Below are 21,285 nucleotides of genomic sequence, written 5' to 3' on the forward strand. Positions count from 1 at the left end.
TGCTAAAATCATAATTATTGTTTGAAGAGCATTTGTAGCCTCAGTCATTGCTGCAAATGGTTCATTTTTCTCTACTATTCTTTGTATTCTTTCTCTGGAAATTCCCAGAAGTGGGCTCAGTTCCCTTGATTTGGAAGGATTAAAAAACATCTACACCTTTAATACAGGCAGCCAGTTGATGTAGGGTTACTGAAATTCACCTCTCCTGAATTCTGGCTTATAGAAATAAACAAGTTTTTTTGGTTGTTGAACACAGGTTTATTGGTTATCTGTGTACTGTGTGTTGTACCCCAGTCTATAAAAATGAGCAAGATGTGGCTGTTAACTTCTTGGAAACTGTCATCTGGAAGGGAGGACAGCCAAGCCACAAGGCCATGACCGCAATGTCATAAGTGCTGTGAGAGCCCAGAACAGGTCTCAAGCTAGCTTGCTGTAGTTTTTATAAGCCCAGTTACAACTTGCAAGATTGAACCAGCTTTTCCCTTCTTCTAGATTCTGCTTTTCCTTCCTCAGATTTGATTATTAGCTCATTTGTGTGATTTTTAATCTGACTTCAGATTATTGAGTGAATTATCAATTATTATTGAGTGAATTTGAAGTGCTCTCATATGCATTAAGTTGTCCATACCTTTCTGAAGCAAAATAAAAATTATTTTATACAATAAGACACTGTTTATCTGAAGAGTTGGGTTGATGAAAGAATTTGGCTGGTTGTTCTTGACCTCTCTAAACAAATAATATATGGGGTGACAACGTGCAAAGCATTAATATGGTAAAATACCCTGAATATTAAAAGTATGCTGACTGGTGTTACTCTCCTTTGAAGTAAGACATATCACAATCTTGGGGCCTCAGATTCAATATTAACATTACTTTTAGTTTACCTAAAGATGTAGGTTAAGATGTAGTAGTTTATACTAACCCCTAGAAATACTTACATGGGTGTTAACATTTTCAAATACCTTCTAGCAACCAAGCATGTACAGTGTCTCAGAGGGCCAGACATAAATGTTTGGATGACGTCTGCTTCTCTGTTCTCACACAGTCTGTCTTGTGCTCCAGAAGATTTGTCCACGTCTACAAGTAGCTATACAGTACAAAGAAGAGCAAGAGTGCTGTGTGTGTGTGTGTGTGTGTGTGTGTGTGTGTTGGGTGGGTAGTTGGGTGGGAATGGGAAACCACACTGTAGTAGCAGTTCAGCTGGGGGATTAAGTGGGATTTGAAAGAGATTGGGGGAGGAAAGTCAAGAAGAGAACGCTGACCAAAGACGTGGGTAAGCTTCTATCTATGGGTAGTATTTTCTGGGTAATTAAATCATTCAGTATAGGCCTATGAGTTGATTAAATATTTTTTGTGTCCAGGACTAGTTAAATCTCAGATGAGTCAGAAATCTGAGTCCATAATGAAATACAAACTATCTCAACAAAACTTTGTTCATATTCCTTTGCCCATTTCTATTATAACACTGAAAATACTTGTTATGACAGACAATATGTGATTTTTGGAGTTCCTAGGAAGGATAGTGCCTTCTTTTTAAGGGAGACCTTCATTTATTCTGAGCATTTTGTTCAGTGTATGCAAAAACAACCCCCACCCCTCCACAAAATTTCCCCAGTTATCTCCCCAGAATACTGGACCCAGTCTATTTCTCACAGTGTATACCTTTCAAACCCCATGATTTTAGGTGGTAAAGTGATCCTTCTTTGGTTTTTATACTATTTCTAGGACTGTAGTACCCATTTTACTCTTAATGTTGGATTGTAGTTTGTTTTCCTTAACCTGTATCACTCCAGAATCCCCTTCATAGAAGATGAGGGGAACATTATAAAATCCAAGTATTCCTCAGGTCTTTCCAAGATGAAGTTTTAGTTTGATAGCTTTTTACTTTTCTGTTTTTTTGGAAGCTCAGTTAATAGCCACACCTTCCCTTTCAATGAAGAGCCACAGGAAGGAAGCGCAGACCATTTAAATGTCCCTTGAATGGGGGAGGGTTTGTTTCTTTATTCTAAAGGACCCTCTGACCTACGGATCACGGACAGACATGCCATCTCTAACTTTGATTTTCATTGTGCACTCCTTCCGAGAATCCTCCCTGGACAATTTCAGAAGCAGCCAGCCCCACTGTGGACTTCCTTGCAGCTGTGAAGAAACTGGCAGCCACCTTCTGAGTGATCCACCCTTTGGAATGAAGTGCAGTTGTCAAGGTGGCTTTCTTCTGTGGATTGCACTGCACTTGGGGCAAAGGGGAAGTGACAGAGGTGAGATGGGGGAAGGGAAGGTTATGACCCATAAATACAAGTGGTCAGACATCCAAAACACAGAGAGCTTTTATTTGTTGGATGCTGAAGGAAAAGCAGCCCATTGGGAAGTCCTGTTGAGCACCTCATTGAAAGTAAACTGCCACGTGTTTACAGGCATGTTCCAGATCTTCTCTCTCAAAAAAATAGGTTTTAGGAAGTTGCAGGTTTTAATAATGGTAAGAAATAATGCTGACTTTCACACCCAAAAATTTCCGAGTTATTATCAGAAAGGATAAGCAGCTGTTGCCATAAATGTCAGGCCACACGTTGCAGTCGCTACTGTATTACTTGTTCTTTAGCAGAATTTCATCTTCTGAGAATGGTTGCTGCTGTGTGTTCTCCATATGTACCCAGGTATATGTTGAAAGTGTTCCGGTTTTCAGAAGTTACTCTTAGAGAGGTACCTGTTTTACACCCATATGTTGTGTGAGTGAAGTCCCTTTCAAAGCTTCTTCAAGTAAACTGCTACTCATGTTTTCTAAGATGAAGTAGCCTGAGTATCAGGTGTTAGAGGCACATGTGCTGTCTTTCCTAATGAAGGGCTGTGAGAACTTTCTTTACGTTGATCTGAAACTTAATCCTAATAAGGAGGACTTCTATTTGGTGTAACGGTAGTATGCTTAAAAAGTTACACTTCACAAACATTTTTGTTTTATGGGTTGTAGTCCTGAGGAGATCCACATTTCGACACACCTGTAACCCCTTTGTGACATGGCAGCACACGGGTTGGGATGCTCCGTTTTAATTTTTTTTTTTTTAAACTTGTCTTCTGGTAATTCTTTCATTAAATATACATTGAGCACCTGCTCTGTACCAGTAGCTGTTCTGTGCTTCTGGGTGGAACATTTAATTTATGTCTAGTTTTTCCCCAGATTTTGAGCTGGAAGACACTTCGGGGGTCTTGTTCAGCAGATGTGTGAGTCCGTCCCAGAGATGTTAAAGTTCTCAAAGGTTCTTTTGCTAACGGGAGACCTGGCACTTGAACCCAGTCCTCTTCTAACTCTTGGATGTTTGCCCTTGGCTATCACTGAGTTACTAAAACACACTAAATTAACTTTTATAAATTGTGTCCTTTTTCAGAATCAGATTTTTTAAGTCCTGCAGGATATATATGGCATCTAGAAGTTGAACATAGGTAAATACATGTATTTTATTATGAGGCATTCAGTATTATTTTAATCCCTATGGAATATTTCAAGTCCACAGTAATATAGCCCTGTAGAAAATTTACAAAGTATAAAAAGCACAAATCAGAAATAACTGAGTCTTCTGAAAAAGATATTTGAGCACTTTTTTCTCTGACACTTTTATTTTAATGTTTGTTTATTTTTGAGAGAGAGAGAGAAAGAGCAGGAAAGGGGCAGAGAGTGAAGGAAAGAATCCCAAGCAGGTTACTCTCTGTCAGCGCAGAACCCCACGCGGGGGTTGATCTCATGAACCATGAGATCATGACCTGAGCCAAAATCAAGAAGCAGATTTAACTGTCTGAGCCACCCAGGCGCCCCTCTTTGACACTTCTAAAGTCATGATTATATATCTAATGTTTCTTGTAAACATTTTAAACATTCAAATAGCATTTTTTTTTATAAGGATGTTTTTCCTTTTTTTGGTTTTGCTTCACGTGTATATGGAGAAAGTGTTTTTTTTAACAGACATAAACCAATGCATTCTGATTTTGGTTTAAGACAAGGCACGTGAAGGCCATTGCCTGGTTTTTATCGTATTGATTGTCGCTGACATTTTTCCAGGGAGGTATATAAAATTCAGGGTTTCTACATGGTTTCCCATTACAACTCCATTCCTCCAGGCTAAAGACAAATTGAGGTCCAGACACTGGGGTGATGTCTCTAAGCCTCAGATTGTAGAGATGCCTCAATGTCTGCTTGCCACTGTGTAAGGTGGATATTTGGTTGTAAGCCTCAACTAAGCAGCAGGGTCTGGATGCGGAGAGGAGAACTATGTAGTTACCTCTCCTTATGGATGGAGGACGTATAGCTGTCCCAGAGCAGTGATAAGTCAACTGCTTTTACCATTTCTTTCCTTAGCAAAAGGAAATGCTTCCTTCTGGAATCCGGATGAGGAGAGGATGATGAGGAACCTAATTGTGGGTGAGTAATTTTTTTCTTCCTTCTTCCATGCATCTCTGATTGCAGTGATCTGTCTTGCAAGGGTCTGAGTAAACACTAGCTTCTTACTGCATGTGCTCAGAGAAGTAGCTGATGGCAGAAGGGCACTTTTAAAAGGATTGAGGAGGCTGAAAGATGCTTGTTAGAGTGCACCTGGATCCTGCCATGACATCACAGGCGGACCATAAACGGCTCTCCAGAAAGCACAGCAGCCTTTTTTCACCCCTTTCTTAACAATGAGACGTAGATTGGGCTTGTTCTCTATTCAAGCATCCTTATGAGTAAATGTCTATTTTTATGGTAGAGCTGCACTTTAAAAATAGCTCCAATCAGTACGACTCTTTTCCCCCATATGTTAAAAAGTTATACATGAGTTAAAATATCTCAGATTGCTTAAATTCTTCCAGACACCAGGCACTTTCCTTTTTCCTTTTTTGGGGGGGGAGGGGGCAGGAGTGCGGGGGAGGATTAAATACAAAATAAGGACTTTCTGTCTGGGCCTCCTCAACCCTGTTTGTTCTGTGAGACTTTTTTTTTTTTTTTTTTAAACTGGTAGCAGGGCTTTTAAACCAAGATTTGAGATTTCTGACTGTTAAAAAATACATTAATATTTGGCGGGTACAGTCTTCTTCCTGGAGCGATTGTTTATTTTTGTTGCTGAGAGCAATTAGCTAGAACAGTCACAGTTGCAGCTGTTAGATACTATAAGCTCCAGCGGAGATCACAAAAGGCCCTATGCACATTTAGAGTCTGTATTTGGATTGTTTTTAATGGGTGATTCTTCTGGAGTCTACTGTGTTAGCAAATTCGATTGGGTGATCGTGAGCCAAATCGAATGTACAATGGGATCGTCAGCGTGCTGTGCTGATCAGAGTCACTTAAACACCTTGCTATGTGGAAGCCAGGAGGGCTGTGTCGGCTGTATGCAGAAACAAGCTATACCACTCCTTTCTTTCTGAATCCTCTGCGTGCAAACCCGAAGACGGTTTATGCTCCAGCATCATGCTGTTTTCTCCATAATTTGTCCTTTGCTTTTACTCCTTATTTGTTGCTCTTGACTTTTTGGGGCTTTTGTGGGATAATCTACATGGGCAGGTATGAGAGGGATATTCACACAGCAGTCTGGTGCCTCTGATTTATATCTTGAGGAAAGAGTGGCTTCTTAGAGAACGTTGGCTCCAGTTTGATACCTGACACTTTCCAACACAGCGGCTGAAATGAAGGGATTGTGGGTTTCACTGTTGGTAGAGTGTCTGCACTTTTGCCTTTGATTATAGTTTTGATAGAAGAGTGTATATGTGTGTACGTATTTAATAATCATATTGCTTTAGAATTCACCATATGCTTTTACATATTTGAATCCTATAATAACTTGTGAGGCAGGGGATTCTTTATTGTCCCCATTTTACAGAAGAGTAGGTAGTCTCAGAGTTAGTGGGTAGCCAGCCACCTACTTACTTTACTGTAGCCATTTACCTTGGTGTAAATAAGAAAATATATATTTTCTGTATTTTACTGCTAGTGTACTGAGCTACAGCAGGTTGATGGGCTCTGCTTTATTTTAAAGGCTGTTAGAGATTGCTTTAGTGCCCAAGACTAGTTTACAGTGGCTTCTCAGAAAGGTAGAGGAGAAACCAGGATATATTTTTTTTTTTCATCTTTATTTGGAGAAATAATTTGGGAATACCGGATGGTTTTGGTAATTGTATTGTAAGTGGGAATCTAAAACATGCAGTGAAAGTTTGTTTCCTTCTGGCTAGCATAAATTAATTAGGAATCATTACATTTTGTTGAGATTTAGACACTTACATGAAGATATTTTTAGAGCAGCCTTTCAAATGGCTATTGATTGACCAGATGGCAATCTGTTTGATCAGCCAGCTTCGATCTGTTAATAGGTCAAGTGGAGTATTTCTTCTTTAATCACACCCTCCCTCCAATAGAATTTGTCATATAATTGTAGAGGTATGAACACTGATGAATTAAAAATTAATCTAGTATTATTTTTGAATAAGCTCTGTGCCCAACATGGGGCTTGAACTTAATGGCCCTGATACCAAGAGTCGCATGCTCCACTGACTGAGTCAGCCAGGTGCCCCTAATCTGTTAATTTTAATAAATTTTTCCGTGAAATTTTTATCTCTTTGGGTGACTTTATTTTTCAGTTTTATTATAGTCTCCTACTAAACTATCATGGTTTGAATTGAACACACGAAAATGTCAGCAAAATACAAGACATTGTCCTCTCTTCCCTTCTGAATAAGATTAATTGTAATATGAATTATTGATGGGGCAAACTTGTTTACACAAACTTCTTGAGACCATTTCTTATGTTGTTAAACCTTTTGGAAACCTAACCAGTGTATAACTGCACGACGACCATTAGAATTGAAGTATATTTATTGGACAAAGATTTTATTAATACTCATATTTGATTATGAATCCATTTGAAGGCAGTGTGGTAGCATTATCTTGAATAACTAAAGACTAAACAAAGATGCTGGTAAGTGAGAAAAAATAGATGTGGAAACATGGATCGACAGCTTGGCCAGAATGCCCGGACAGAGGAGTGAGGACAGCGCTCTCCTTTCTGTCACAAATGAATGGAAGCTCTGGGTTGGGGGGGTGGGGGTGAGGTTGTGCTGGTGAATCAGTGAAAACCCCCATAGGAAGACTTCCTGATGGAATTTAGCACAGTGATCCTAAGATTTTGAAGACCAGACAGCTGGCATATTATTAGTCTCAAAGTAAAGCATCAGATCTTAACTGAAACATGTTTCAAACAAACTGTGACACTTATAAAATGTTTTGTCTTCCACAGTGGTTCTCAAGCTCCGGTGTGCAGGACACTCACTTTTGGGCTTACTAGTTTAGGGGCATTAATACCTGAGTCTCACCGCTAGATTCTGGTTCTTTGGCTCTAGGGCAAGACCCATATGGGCTTCATAGTGCAGGGAGGTTTTTCAGCCAAGATAGAAACATCTTGGTATAATGGTTAATGAGCCGTAGAAGATACAGGAATGCAAGTTATTCCTACTCTGGCTCTTTCCTCTTCCTTTTCTGCTGTATTCTTTTCAGGTTCCAGGAAGCCTGTGGTTGTCTGTTCCTACCTCATTTTTCACCTAGAAAACTTATATTTGACTGCGTATTTGGGCCAAGCACCAGGCTAAACACTTTGTATGCAGTATCTCAATCTTAACATCACAAGAGAAGTTCTCTAATAATCCCTGTTTATCAGAGGAATAAAAGGGGATTTAACGAAGAAACTCGGGGTTCCTGGGTGAGTCAGTTGGTTAAGCGTTTGACTCTTGATTTCAGCTCAGGTCACCATCTCATGGTTAATGAGATTGTCCGCCCGCCCCCCCCCCCCCCCCCCCATTCAGGCTTTGCACTGACAGTGTGGAACCTGCTTAGGATTCTCTCTTTCCCCTCTCTCTCTCTCTCTCTCTCAAAAAATACAGAGAAGTTGGGGCGCCTAGGTGGCTCAGTCGGTTAAGTGTCCAGCTTCAGCTCAGGTCATGATCTCACAGTTCGTGAGTTCGAGCCCTATGTCAGGCTCTGTGCTGACAGCTCAGAGCCTGGAGCCTGCTTTGGATTCTGTCTCCCTCTCTCTACCCCTCCCCTGCTCACTCACTCTCTCAAAAAATAAGTAAACCTTAAAAAATTAAAAAAAGTGTGTGTGTGTGTGTGTGTGTGTGTATGTGTGTATAAAAACAAGTAAAGTAAGTTGTCCAAGGACTACAGTTAGTAAGTTGAGTGAGGGCTACAGCTCGCTGTAGTCTTAATAACACTGTTTGTTGTGACGGTTAATAGTGGGCAGCCATGTTGGAAATAACTTGATTTTACCCTAACATGAGGTAGTTTGGGTTTGCTGCTGCAAATACATCTCCTCTTGGAAAACAGTCCAGCTGGGGTAGGGGGTGTATATGTATGAAGTCCATAATATATAGATAGGTTTGTTCGTGTTGTCACTCACTTTCTAGACTGGGAAATTCCTTAGGGTGGGATGTTTCTGTGATTTGGCTTAGTGTTTTTTTTCTTCTCTGTCCACCATAGCACCTTGTACACTATGAGCAATTCAGCATACTTGGAGGATAGATAAAGGGGAAGAATGAAGTTTGAGGAGCTGTTCCCTACTCAGAAATAGAGTCGGTGTGAGACCTAGTTTATTCCTAAGTGTATTTTCTCTATCAGGAAATTAATGCTTATAATATCTGTGTTTTTTAAACATTTCAGGTTTGCTTGCTTGTTTTGAGGGCGAGTCAGGGTTGGAAACAATACCTACATTGTAAAATGATGACTCCAGGGAAAGCATGGGAAAGGAATTACAGTGCCCGGGCAGAAAGTGCAGGTCTGTACTCCCAGGGACTTGCTCTACATGTTTTGTTTCTCTTCTCCTTGGATAAAAAGGCCATCTAAATGTGAACGTTAGGAATATGAGCAGTTAATGTCTTTTCTCCTGAACAGTGTATAACCTGGTCCTATGTCTATATAGTGTGTGTATTAGTAAGAATGAGGCAGAAATGTGAAGAGAAGTTGAAATGTCTTTGGCTGTATTTCTCAGGGGTCCCAGGTGGCGTGGTATACATTCATAAACACAAGATTTCACAGCTCTTCCCCTTTTTATGGAAATATTATGGTGTTAATAGTAAGAAGAGTAACCTTGCCTCTTTGAATTTAAGTAATAGAATATTCCCTGCTTAGAGTTTATAGCTTGAATAATGTCATTTCTTGACTAAATCCAAGTCCTGAGAGAGTCATACAAGAATATGAGGACGTTAAGTATGGTGTCTTAGTTCAGGCTGCTCTAACACAATACCATAGACAAGGAGGCTTATAAACAACAAGTGTATTTCTCATCATTGTGGAGGCTGGAAATCTGAGAGCAGGGTGCCTGCATGGTTAGGTTCTGGTGAGGGTCTTCCTTCATATCACAGACTGCCAACTTCTTGTTGTGATCTCACATAGTGAAGGGAGAGCAAGCCAGTTCTCTGGCCTCTTTGTATGAGGACAGTAATCCTATTCCTGAGAGTCTACTCTCATGATCTGATTATCTCCCGAAGACTCCACCTCCAATTATCATCATACTGGAGATTAGATTCCAACATGTGCATGGAGTTCTAGATTGTATGTGGACAGATATCTTTCTGTCTCCTGTGGACTCTCAGCATATAAAACTGTCTTGTCATAATGGCTTTCTTCTCTTCAATGTCAACCATGACCCAGTCATGAGTCTGGGCATTTCATATGAGTTGTTGCTAATTTCCACGATAATTCTGAAAGGTTCATTATATTATACCCCCCTTTATAGATAGGAAAATCCAAGGCTTGAGGAGACAAACCCTGGATAGAAGAAAAAAAAAAGTTTTAGCTTCTTTCATTATTGCTAAATAAAATGGATGGGTAAATGATAAATACTGTATTTTTTAATTTTTAAGTGTATTTTGAGAGAGAGAGAAGGGAGGGACAGAGAGAGGGAGAGAGCGAGCAAGCAGGGAGAGACAGAGGGAGAGAGAGAATTCAGAGAGAGAGCGAGTGAGCAGGGAGGGGGAGAGAGAATTCCAAGCAGGCTCCATGCTGTTTGGGATTCAACCATGAGATCAGGACCTGAGCCAAAATCAAGAGTCAGATGCTTAGCTGACTGAGCCACTCAGGGGCCCCAAATTATGTATTTGGTAACTAAAGTATGATCTGGGGAATCCGTTTTGGGACTGGAACCCCAATTATTCCCTTTGTTGTGAGACATGCACCTCTAACAAATCCGGAAGCTCACAAGCTTTAATGGAACCTAGTTTGGATTAAGTGTTTATTTTTCTGCCTTCAGAGACCAGAGAACATTTGTTCTTTTGGTGGTTAACATACACTGTTGTCCTCCTGCTTTCTGTGTGTAGAAAATGATGTCAGAGCAGTTGTGGGTATTTCTGTTTTTCATGTTTCTTATTGGTCATGCATGCTTTGTACCTGTAAGGAGTGCATAAGCCTGTGGATTAGTTGGTATAAAGGCCTTCCTTTGGCAGGTGAGGAACTTGGGTAAAAGAGAAGTGATTGGCTTGACTAATGACAAGCACTTGCTATGTGATTAGAATTGCAGACCTCCAGGTACCAGGCTGTAATTTAGAAACTGAGCAGTATCAGGTGAGTTGACACTTGGAAATACATTTTGTATTAGCACTCGCTATCTAAATTGAAGTGCATAAAAAGGGAAGGTATGGGTTCTTCTAGAATGCACAGTATCTCAGGCTGTGTCTGATTACTTACCATTACCACTCTTCCCCCTTCAACATCATGTAATTTTGGTTCCCAGATTAGACCGCTAATAAATTATTACAGTACACAGAGTAAGGTATTGGACTCTGTTCTCTAATGTCACACTATTCTAAATATGGTCCGTGGATCAGTGGGGAACTTGACATCACTTGGGAACTTGTTAGAAATGCAGACATACTGTGTCTCTGCCCTCCAACCTACTGAACCATAATCTGCATTTTTTGCAGCATTACCAGGTTGCACATTAAAGTTAGAGAAGGAAGTACTCTGAGACAGTGTTTATCAAATATGAACATTCCTAAGATGGACCTGGGGAGCTTGTTAAAACACAAGATTGCTGGATCCAGAGGTTGGTTCAGTAGGTCTGGGATGTAAGCATTGGGAGTTGTCCTGTCTCTGCATACCTTGCAACAGTGGTTGGCTGGCTCCTGGTGTTGGGTTATTTCCATACCATTTGGATGGCTGAACTCCATGGAGTTGAGAACCTGTGTAGCCATTTCTCTGGGTACTTTTACCAAAGACTGAAGGTAGAGTCCACAACAGCTCTACACCGACTTAATGTAAAGTTACCCTGTGAAGGACTGAGGTTGATGGAAAAGTGTTCTGTGGTCACTGTGAGAAGGGAGTGTGTGTGTGTGTGTGTGTGTGTGTGTGTGTGTGTGTGTGTGTGTGTCTATTCATATATAAAAATAAACAGAACAGGGAAATAATGTTTGTACAGTTTTAAGGAAGCCACTGAATGAGTTGGCCAGAAGCATTGCCCTCTTTATCTGTCTAGAAGGAAAATTACATATCTCAGCTTTTCTAAGGTTCCACTTCCTTCTAAAAACTGATAATTTCTCATTGCTCCTCTTGCCAAGGATGACAAATACTGATCAGAACTCAGCAGCCTACATGGCCAGCCAGTCTTTCCTTTTTTGAATCGATTTAAGGCTGATCTTGTGCATGGAGGGTTGGCTGCTTACTACTTTGCCTCAAGGTGTTTTCCTGCATTTATCCATTGAGAGCCTTGGTACCTTTAAGGCTTATAAATGACTCAGTTGATCAGTGTGGTCAGGAAGTAGTGAGCCCCACCCTTGTAAGACTGCTGAGTTTGCAGGGACATCGATGTTGGATGGGTTTTAATAGGTATGTTTATATTCATCTCAAAAGGAAAACTCTTCGAATTTATAGTCTTGTTCGTATCATGAAATTTTTAAAAATTTCTAGAGGATTCTTTTTATGCAACATTTAAACCATTGTTGATCTTCCTTGGTTGGCATTAAGTTGTTGATATGTCCTAATGAAAGAAAAAAGTTGCTTCACTACTTGTGGGTGTGATACTCGCAAGCTTTGCTTTTTTAAATTTGCAGGTGAAGTTTGGGTATGTGGGGGTTTTGCTCATTTGCCCTTAGTTTTCCACTTACTTCTGTAATAATACAAGATGACTCATTGTAGATCTATAAAGTAACTGCTAAGAGTAGTATTTCCTATATGACAGGGATCAGGATTTTAAAATTCATGCTCCCTGTCATTTCTTTTGTTTCAATTCTTTGTGCTTTTGGAACAAAGAATTGAAAGTTGGAAGGTTATTTTCTGGGAAATAGGAAAAAAATGGGGTTTAGTGTTCATTTTGGGCATGGCATAAATATGCACTTACTATATTACAGGAAATTGTGGTATCACAAAGCCATCAGGTAATTTGAGAAATTTTAGCTGGAAGGGGCCATGGGATTAGAAGACAACCAGTGTTTCATCAAGTATCCACCATTAGCCGAGTGCTGTGTGAGGCCCCTCACAATTCCATAAAATGAGTTGTTGTGCATTCCACTCTTATAGCTGAGGAGATACAACCTTGAATAAATTCCTAAGATTTATATGCAGAGCTGAGGTTTAAATTTGGATTTGAACATGGAGTCTGGAGCCTACCTCAACATTCACCTTATTTTATTAAAAGCTAGGGTAAAACAGATATGAGTCCATCCAGCTATTAAAAATGAAAATGCTGTATGCCTGCCTCAAGGTTTTAAAGTTATAAAAGTATTCATAATCTTGGGAAATAGATAAGGCAGGTGCCAATGTTGCTCATTTATAGGTGGGATTGGGGTGGATAGGTAAGAATCTAAACCTCAGCCAGGTAGAAGGGCTTGTTGAATTTAACAAGATTGGCAAATGGCAGGCAGATCTGGTCAGATATTCGTGTGAACTCCAGACCTGATAGGCTTTCTTGGAAAAGTTGTCAGCAGCACAATGTAGGATGTTACAATCCTAAATGTGTTAATAGTTGGGGATCTACTGTAATAATATTTAATATCCATGGCTTCAGAACTTAGTTTTCTTAGGAAAAAGTTTTGAAATGCCCTGCCCCTTTAAAAGTTAAGTATTCTTTCCAGTGGATTGATTATGCTTACTATAGAGGTTTGTTCATCTTTTAGCTTATGTTGCTAGTTAATGTTCACCTCATTAATTTTTGTTTGCATAAAAAGGTCTTACCATAAGACCATTTTTAGCTTCTTTGCTTGAGAGACATTTGGAGTTTGAAGGCAGTGACCAGTGTGAGCACTTGTGGCTTTGGTAGTGAATATTGCACTGGTGGGTTTTTTTCCTCCTGCAGGGTTACTTTGCTTTTGTTATGACCTATCAGGTCCCCACGTCTGGCTTTATCTAGTCATGTGCTCTTCCTGTCTGGTCAACACAGGCTTGGGAAGTGACTTGTCGACCCTGCCCTGAGAGCCTGCTCGAGAGGATTGGCAGACTCTCCTGGTCCTGCTGTGAATCCCTCAGGCTTGTGAGGGACGACAGATGGTTGAGCTAAACTCGGAGCCACCCCTCTACATAATGATGAAAAATGACCAGCCTCCTGGTAAGTGGAAATCAGAACCCATGCACCTTTAATCCTGACAAACAGGACATTGAAACAAACACAAAGTGGAGAAGAGAGAGAAAAACCTTTCACAGGTTACCAGTCTGTTTTTGTTGATACTCTCTGCACTTACTAGTAGGAGATCTTCACATACCTACTTTTTCATCTATATATTCACTACACGGAGACTAATGAGACCAAGAAATAATCCTGTGTGCCTTTTTGGGTATAACTAAACTCCGTAAATGCTAAAGATGTGAGTCAGGATCCAAGTAGGGTTGCAGAGTTGCTCTCTGGGCCCTGCTATGTTCCCAGCTCCTTCCACGGTTGTCTGCCTCTCTGGTAACTCGTGCAAAATCATGGCTGTGTGTGGGCCTTGTGGCCCAGGCTTTTGTACCTGGCCTCTGCTAATTGGACCATTGGTACCTGACTCAAGAACAGCTAACATCCAGTCTAGCCAGTGAGTGACTTGGGCCAGTTGCAGAGTGGAAGCCAGTTGGTAGAGAGCAGAGAGGCGGACAGCAGCTGAGTCCCAGTAATTGCAGCTGCAAGAGTGAAGATTCTTGAACATGTCTAGTGACTTCAGCTCCACTTACTGTCTCCCTGAAGCATGTAGTCGAACTCTTGTAAGATGTCTGTCTTCCTCATTACCACTCATACCTTATGAGGATACTTGCTGATGTGAACTGACCTCTGTGACACCATGTCCATGGGCACTAGAGCACAGCACAGCACGCAGTCAGAAAGCTTGGCTTCCATGCCAGCTCTACCCATTTCTAGCTGATGAATTCGTGGGTGAGGTTATCACCGCCTGAAGCATCAGTTTTCTTCCCCTATAAAATGAGATAACAGTACCTGCCTCAGAGTGTTAGAAGAATTAATATATAACAGATGGAGCCCTTAGCATAGTACCTAGTACCCTAGTACATGGTATGTGCTCAAGAGATGTTGGATGTCGTTGTTACTGTTGTTGTTGTCGTCATCATTATCACCCAAAGACTGATGAATATTTTTTGCTGAAAGACTATGAAGTGCCAGGGCTATTACTGTTCACTTCTTGTCCACTGGTATGATTCCTTTCCTTTCTCCTTTCTTCCCTTCCCTAAGCCCCTTAGAACTCTATTGGCCTGATTTTTGTCCACAAACCTGAGGCTGTTTTTGACTGCTCCTGTGAGAGAGAAACATCTAGCATGCAAAGGAAATCCCAAATCCCATGAGTATCAGAGGGATGATTATACCTGGATAAAACCATATTTACATGATGCCTTCCATAAATACATGCACCGTTTACATGTCTCTCTGCCAACTCATTATAAAAAAGAGAAGGATTTTAATGACATTCTTACATATTTTCCCAAGTAACTGTTGGTGTTCACTGAAATACATAAACATGCTACAATATTTTGACCATATCTCTTATCCTTTGATGACCAAGCCTCTCTAGGTTCTCTCCCGCTGGCACCTGGACCAGGAGAAGAAGGTAAGCAAAGATGGTCTTTTATCTCTGGACTGTTCACCTTTGGCTCAGTGCCTCACTGCTTATGTGCCGGAAAGAGAGGTAAAAAGTAATTATTAAAGAGAGCGTCCCCACTGTCAGCGCTGTGACCTCCTTCTCTGGCAGCCAGCTTTCTAAACAAGCATCTTAATATTTCAGCAGATGGTGCCAGGGTTTGTTAAAGCAGCCTACAGTATTCCCAGGTCATTCCCACATTTCTGGATTCTTTGTAATTAGCTCGCAACATAGGTGAAAGTGAGCTCAGATGTAACCTAAACCCGTGGAGCTTGGAAAAAGAGAAGCATCTGGTGAGAGTAGCCGGGTAATCTTGTTTGGCTTTCAGGGAGTTGCCCCAGAGGTGAGCTCTAGAAGAGTAACAGCAGCTAGAAGTCATTGTATCTTTGTTCAGTGGTCCGTCCTGGCTGCCCATTTGCTTCCAGATACAATTCAGGTATTGATTTTCATTTATAAAGTCCTTTGTCATTTTTGTCCCCAGACTAGTTTTCTTGAAAATCGACTCTCGCTCCTTGGTTTATTATTAGTTCGTTGTCTCTGTTCCTACATTTTTGTACAAGTGTTTGGGATCTCACATAAAAGGTGTTACAATTTTTTACACAAACAGGTTCTTAAAATCTTGTAAGACTAAATTTAAAGTAAGTATTTTACCATATCAGGGTCAGTGATCTTATTTTCCTAATGTTACAGCTGTTTTCTTTGTAGAAGGAACTCTTTTCTTCACAACCCACTCTGCCTGAATAATTCTGGGCATGTAACTATTTCTTTATTGATTTATATGGCATAGCAACATCTACGGAGACTTCCAGTCATTTGAGGTAGTATCTTCTATCCCCTTCATGTTGTGACTGGGTGAGGCAGTGTTGGATGGCCTTTCAGGCTCACAAGCAACTCCACAGATGTTTTAGGCCCAAGAGCACTTTAAAAGTAGGAGTTGTTATTATATTCCTAATGATACGAATCATAGATATAGAATTTAATGACCTCTCTTCTTCTAAGAATTTTCCTTTTATGACTTAGAAGAAAGTCAAGAAAGATACCTTTCCCTTCTGATTTTTTTCCCCCTAGTCCACCTTTGTTTCTGTTTCTGACAGCAACTATCCTCTTAGCAGAAACTTTGCTCAGTAAAGATTGTTAAATACATATTAAAAACCTAAGTACATATTAAGGACTTACTGCTACCCAGGCACTATTAAATGACTTACATTTATTTTTATTCAGTTATGATAACTCCTCATGTAACTAGGATATTATTTGTTTCATAGGTGAGGACCCTGAGATTACCTAGGTAGTGAATGGTAGAAGTTCAAGTCCATCAGACTTTAAAAGCCTTTCAACAGAGACTGAATGGAAAGAACTCCACAGTTACTTTCCATCATGCCCCCTTGCCTAACTTTTCTTTTTTGTCCGTTCCTAATTTTGTTTCCTCCTTATTTATGGATGCAATAGACCCAATAAACGCTCTATGCTGTGAAGCAGAATTAGGAATGAAATGGGGAAAAACATCACATCTGAGTTAACTACCTTTCCAAATGTATGGTTTTTACCCAGGAAGAAATGCTCTTTAGGAAAACACAGTCAGAATATCAAAGATGAGTTAGAGTGGTTAATGAGAATGAGAAGCGCTGTGGTATCTAGGGTCAGAAAGTACATATGACTCCTTCTCCTTTCTGCATGTGGCAACAATATCTGGGTGTTACTTTCCTTACCAGAGGAGTCATTTACTATCAGAGGAGTGAATGAATTCTTTGAAATGGGGCCTCTGAGTGGTTAGCTGTTCTTCATCCTTACGATCATCTTCTGTCCTTGTAAGTATTTGCAATTTCTCCTCACAAGGGCAGACTTGGAAAGCCTTACTGACATTTAGAGGGAAAATACCTGATATTCTGGCCTTGGTACTTAGGATTCCCCTCCTGAATGTTAAGCAAATTCAAATAGCAAAGGTACTCCTAAGGAATCCTTTTTGGCCAGATGGATCAGGGATAAATTTCCAAAATTAGTGCTGCACAGAGAATTCTCTCTCATGGACGAATTATTCTCCCCTCTCTGAGGACCATCTGTCTCATGGGCAGAAGAAAAATAGGCATCTGTTCAGATCTGTAGGGTTGCCATTTGGACCCATTCCTATAGTGTTTCCAAGTGGAGGGTTGGGTTGTCTTTGGGCCAACCCAAAGCCTTAAGTGCTAGGGTCTTTTAAGTAAAGAATTATAGAATTAAGACAAAATAATTTTGATCCAGAACCTGGTTTTGTTGAGCAAGGATTGGTGAATAATCCATCTTCTAGACCAGGGATCTACAAACTTTTTATGTAAAGAGCAAGATAATATTTTAGGCTTTGCAGTCCCTATGATCTCTGCCATAGCTAATTAACTCTTTTATTGTAGCACAAAAGCAGTGGTAGATAACACATAAATGAGTAGTCATGGCTATGTCTCAATAAAACTTTATTTACAAAAACTTTATTGGTCAGCAAGATTTGCCCAGCAGGCCATAGTTTTTGTCAACCCCTGTTCTAGACCCCAGGAATTCAATATATATAGGAGATTTTTCCATCACAGGATTCAGGTTCATGCAGTGTAGTTGTCAAGGCTGATGTTGTGAAGTTTATACCCTTAGATTTGTAGATTTGGTAATGGCAATTTTGCCCTCCACTTCTGTGTTATTCACTATTTATCAGAGGTCCTGATTATTTGGAAGTAATTTCATCATCAACACAAGATGACTTCAAGAAGATCTCTTGCTGATGTTGGACTCCGAGAAGAGCACCAGATGCCTTTGAACATCAGTCTGAACACATCCATTTGAATATGCTGCTTCTAAACTGAATGTGACTAGTTCAATCCTGGGACACCATTGGGTATGCTGAATAAGGTCAATCATACTGAATAGACTTCCTTTACCTCTAGACTTTGCCTCCATATGGGTTGGAGTTCTTCATCATAAAACTAATAACTTCCTTCCAAAGATGCTGTGGGTGGTTCGGCTTATCACAATCACAGTGATGGATGTGGGCCCAGTAACTCTCCCATTTTGGCTCTGAAAGGATACATTGAGGGGGAAAAGCTGCAGATGTGAGCCACCAAAATAAACACACATGTGTCAGAACTGATGCTTCCTGTTTCTTGGGCTTAAATTCTTTACATCTAGACTGATGGCTAACTGTGTAGGCAAGTGAATTGGAAATTGTTTACAAGCTAGAATGTGAATACCAGTCAAATATTTCTGCATTATTTTGTGTCATTTCCTCTCTGTTTTCCATGGGAAGGGGTTGTAATTGTGCCCATCTGAAAATTCTGCTTTTACTGCCCAATTTAAAGAGATACTGCCTTGTTAGACACAAGCAGCATTTGCCTTTTTAGTTTTCATCAGGAATGTGTAGTAAGGGAGAGGTACTGACCTCTTTGCTACTGAAAGGCAGTATTCATATTTCTGTATTGGTCTTAAGACTTAATTTTTTTTTGGATGAGTCAAACAGCTGGGCAACTACTTGGGTCCCACTTAAACATGTTGGAGGTAAATGGAAGCCTCAGATACCTATAGTGCAATTATGTACCCAAGAGCTCAGTTTTACTAGGTGAATTCACTGTCAACAGAGAAGAATGAATGAGAAATAAAGAATGTAAGGAATAGTAGTGAGAGGGAAAAGTACTGATATTTTTTTCCCATCTTATTCCTAATCCATAGAAGTATAAGCTTCCAGATACCATTAATTGATGTTAATGGAGTTTATATTGTCTTGCGGAAAATGGTACATGGAGTCCTCGATTGCTTGTTAGATTCTCATTTGTGTATTATGTTAACTCACCTTCTCCTACTGACATGTTTGTGATGTTTTCAAAGGGACCAGTAGCTAGGGTTGCTTTCTATGAGCAGAGGAAGTAAGAGGAAGAGAGTGGAGAAAATTACATGGAAATAGTTTTTTTCCCCTTAGTATTTTCTTTAGAATTGAAGGAACCAGGGGCACCTGGGTGGCTCAGTCAGTTAAGCGTCTGACTTCAGCTCAGGTCATGATCTCACAGCCACTGAGTTTGAGCCCTGAGTCGGGCTCTGTGCTGACAGCTCAGAGCCTGGAGTCTGCTTCGGATTCTGTGTCTCCCTCTCTCTCTGCCCCTCCCCTGCTCATGGTCTGTCTCTGTCTCAAAAAAAAAAAATTTTTTTTTGAGGAACCAGTGTGAAAAATAAATCACATATAAATGAGTAAATTCAGTAGTATTGGCTTATTATGGAAAAGTTCACTTTTTCATGTGTGAGATTTTAGGAGTTTAATGAGATCTTCTACAACTTTTTACGATAATGAGCAAGAAAGACAAAAAGGCAATTGCAATACAGAATGGTGAGGGTGAGTGTATCAGGGTGCTGTAGAGTAGCAACAGAGAAGCTCCTAACTTAGACTTGAAGAGACAGATCTATCTTTCTGGCAGAAGTAACATATAAGCTGAAACTCGGAAAGTAGTGAGAGACATGCCATGTACAGAGTCTGGACTGTCTAGAGATCAGGAAAAAACCCACATGAGTTACAAAACTTTCCAATAGTTTATTTTAATGACAGAATAGGGACAAGGGAGAGAGTAATGAGAGGCAAGACTTACCGATATGAACAGAGGCCAGCTCTTGATAGGTTTTCTATACTATGTTTAGAAGATTAGGTTTTTTCTAGGGCCAATGGGATACCTTAAAAAAAAAAGTTTTAAATGGGAGCGATAACGATTAGATTTGATCGTTACAAAAAATACGGACGAGGGGCTGGGAGGAGGATATGAAGAAAGGAGATCAGCTATACCATTGCTGTAAAGCTAATGAGAGGTGATATCCAATTCTAAAACCTATCCAGTTAGGAATTAGTGGCCATAGAATCTTTTTAAAAATTACATTCAAGGGGCGCCTGGGTGGCGCAGTAGTCAGTTAAGCGTCCGACTTCAGCCAGGTCACGATCTCGCTGTCCGTGAGTTCGAGCCCCGCGTCAGGCTCTGGGCTGATGGCTCAGAGCCTGGAGCCTGTTTCCGATTCTGTGTCTCCCTCTCTCTCTGCCCCTCCCCCGTTCATGCTCTGTCTCTCTCTGTCCCAAAAATAAATAAACGTTGAAAAAAAATTAAAAAAAAAATTACATTCAAAATCAGAGCAAAGGAATGGTAGGGGTTTTGACTGATGATGAGATTTCTAACTTGGTCATGTCTTACACTCAGTGTTAATTTGTTGAGATGGGGAATAGAGAGGGCAAAACAGGGTTAGGGGAGGAGGTGAGTTAATGGTGTATTATTAAAGCCATTTTGGGAGGAGACCTAACTTGAACTTAACAAGTGTTAAGTATGTGGAGAGATGGAGCAGGAAACAGGCTTGAGACTGAGTCAGGAATGACCATGAATGCTCTGTGGGAGGTCAGGTCTGCAGGTGAGGAATAGTGGTAGAACCTGAGCTGTATTTCAAGGAGATCCCCAGTACTGGAAAACAAGTAGCAGACCAGGTGGCCTTTGCATGAGGCCAAGTGTAAGGGGGAGAAAAGGCCTGTGGATGGAAGGGTAAAAGTTGATGGAGTTTGGCAGTGATCTGGAAGAGGTCAGTACAATTCCAAAGCATATCTTGTTAGCACTCTTGGCCCAATCCCATCTGTATGGTTTTACCTTTATACTTCCTTCTTTGTACTTACATCTCCACTAACCTGGAGAGGTTGCAATTTGACCAACATGTGAGCTTCATTTTTTGTGTGTTATCCTCATGTTATTTATTTATCTGAAATGCCCTGTCTCACCTATCAAACCCTGTTGAGCCTGGAAGGAAGAACAGGATTTCAGTAAGAAAAAGGAACTTTTTCCTCTTCCCAAGCTTCACTCCAAAAGCTACCTTTTGCATCCTCCCTTCTTGGCCTGAAATCTCTTGTAGCCTATCCTGGTTACTGGTTTTCATGCTGGTTTTCTAAGCTTTAAGCTCATTGACATATGTCTTGATTTGGGCATGTCCGTTTTCTTTTCATCGCACCTAGTAGTTTCTCAGTGAAGATCTGCACGTGCTTATTAGAGTCAAACAAGCTGGGATTGAACCTATATCACTTATTGGCTGTGTTATCCGGAGCAATCTATTTCAAAATCCCTCTGAGCCTCAACTTCCTCCCTTGTAAATTAAGCATAATAAAACCTACTTACAGATTTATCGTGAGGGGTAAGTTAGATCATGAATATCCAGTACTTAGTGTGGAGTTTGATGCATGACAAGCTGCCACTATTGAGCACTAGTGCTGATAGCATT

General features: G+C 40.5%; 1 long non-coding RNA gene across 1 annotated transcript; it reads left to right on the top strand.

The window, feature by feature from the left end:
- Positions 1-584: 584 nt before the first annotated feature.
- On the top strand, positions 585-19,914 carry LOC128312190 (uncharacterized). The gene is made up of 3 exons (XR_008291159.1): positions 585-2,258; positions 4,346-4,408; positions 13,371-19,914. It is a non-coding gene; the product is annotated as an uncharacterized LOC128312190 (long non-coding RNA).
- Positions 19,915-21,285: the final 1,371 nt, after the last annotated feature.

Source organism: Acinonyx jubatus, chromosome D4 (assembly GCF_027475565.1).
Source record: "Acinonyx jubatus isolate Ajub_Pintada_27869175 chromosome D4, VMU_Ajub_asm_v1.0, whole genome shotgun sequence".
In the NCBI taxonomy this organism is placed as follows: Eukaryota; Metazoa; Chordata; class Mammalia; order Carnivora; family Felidae; genus Acinonyx; species Acinonyx jubatus.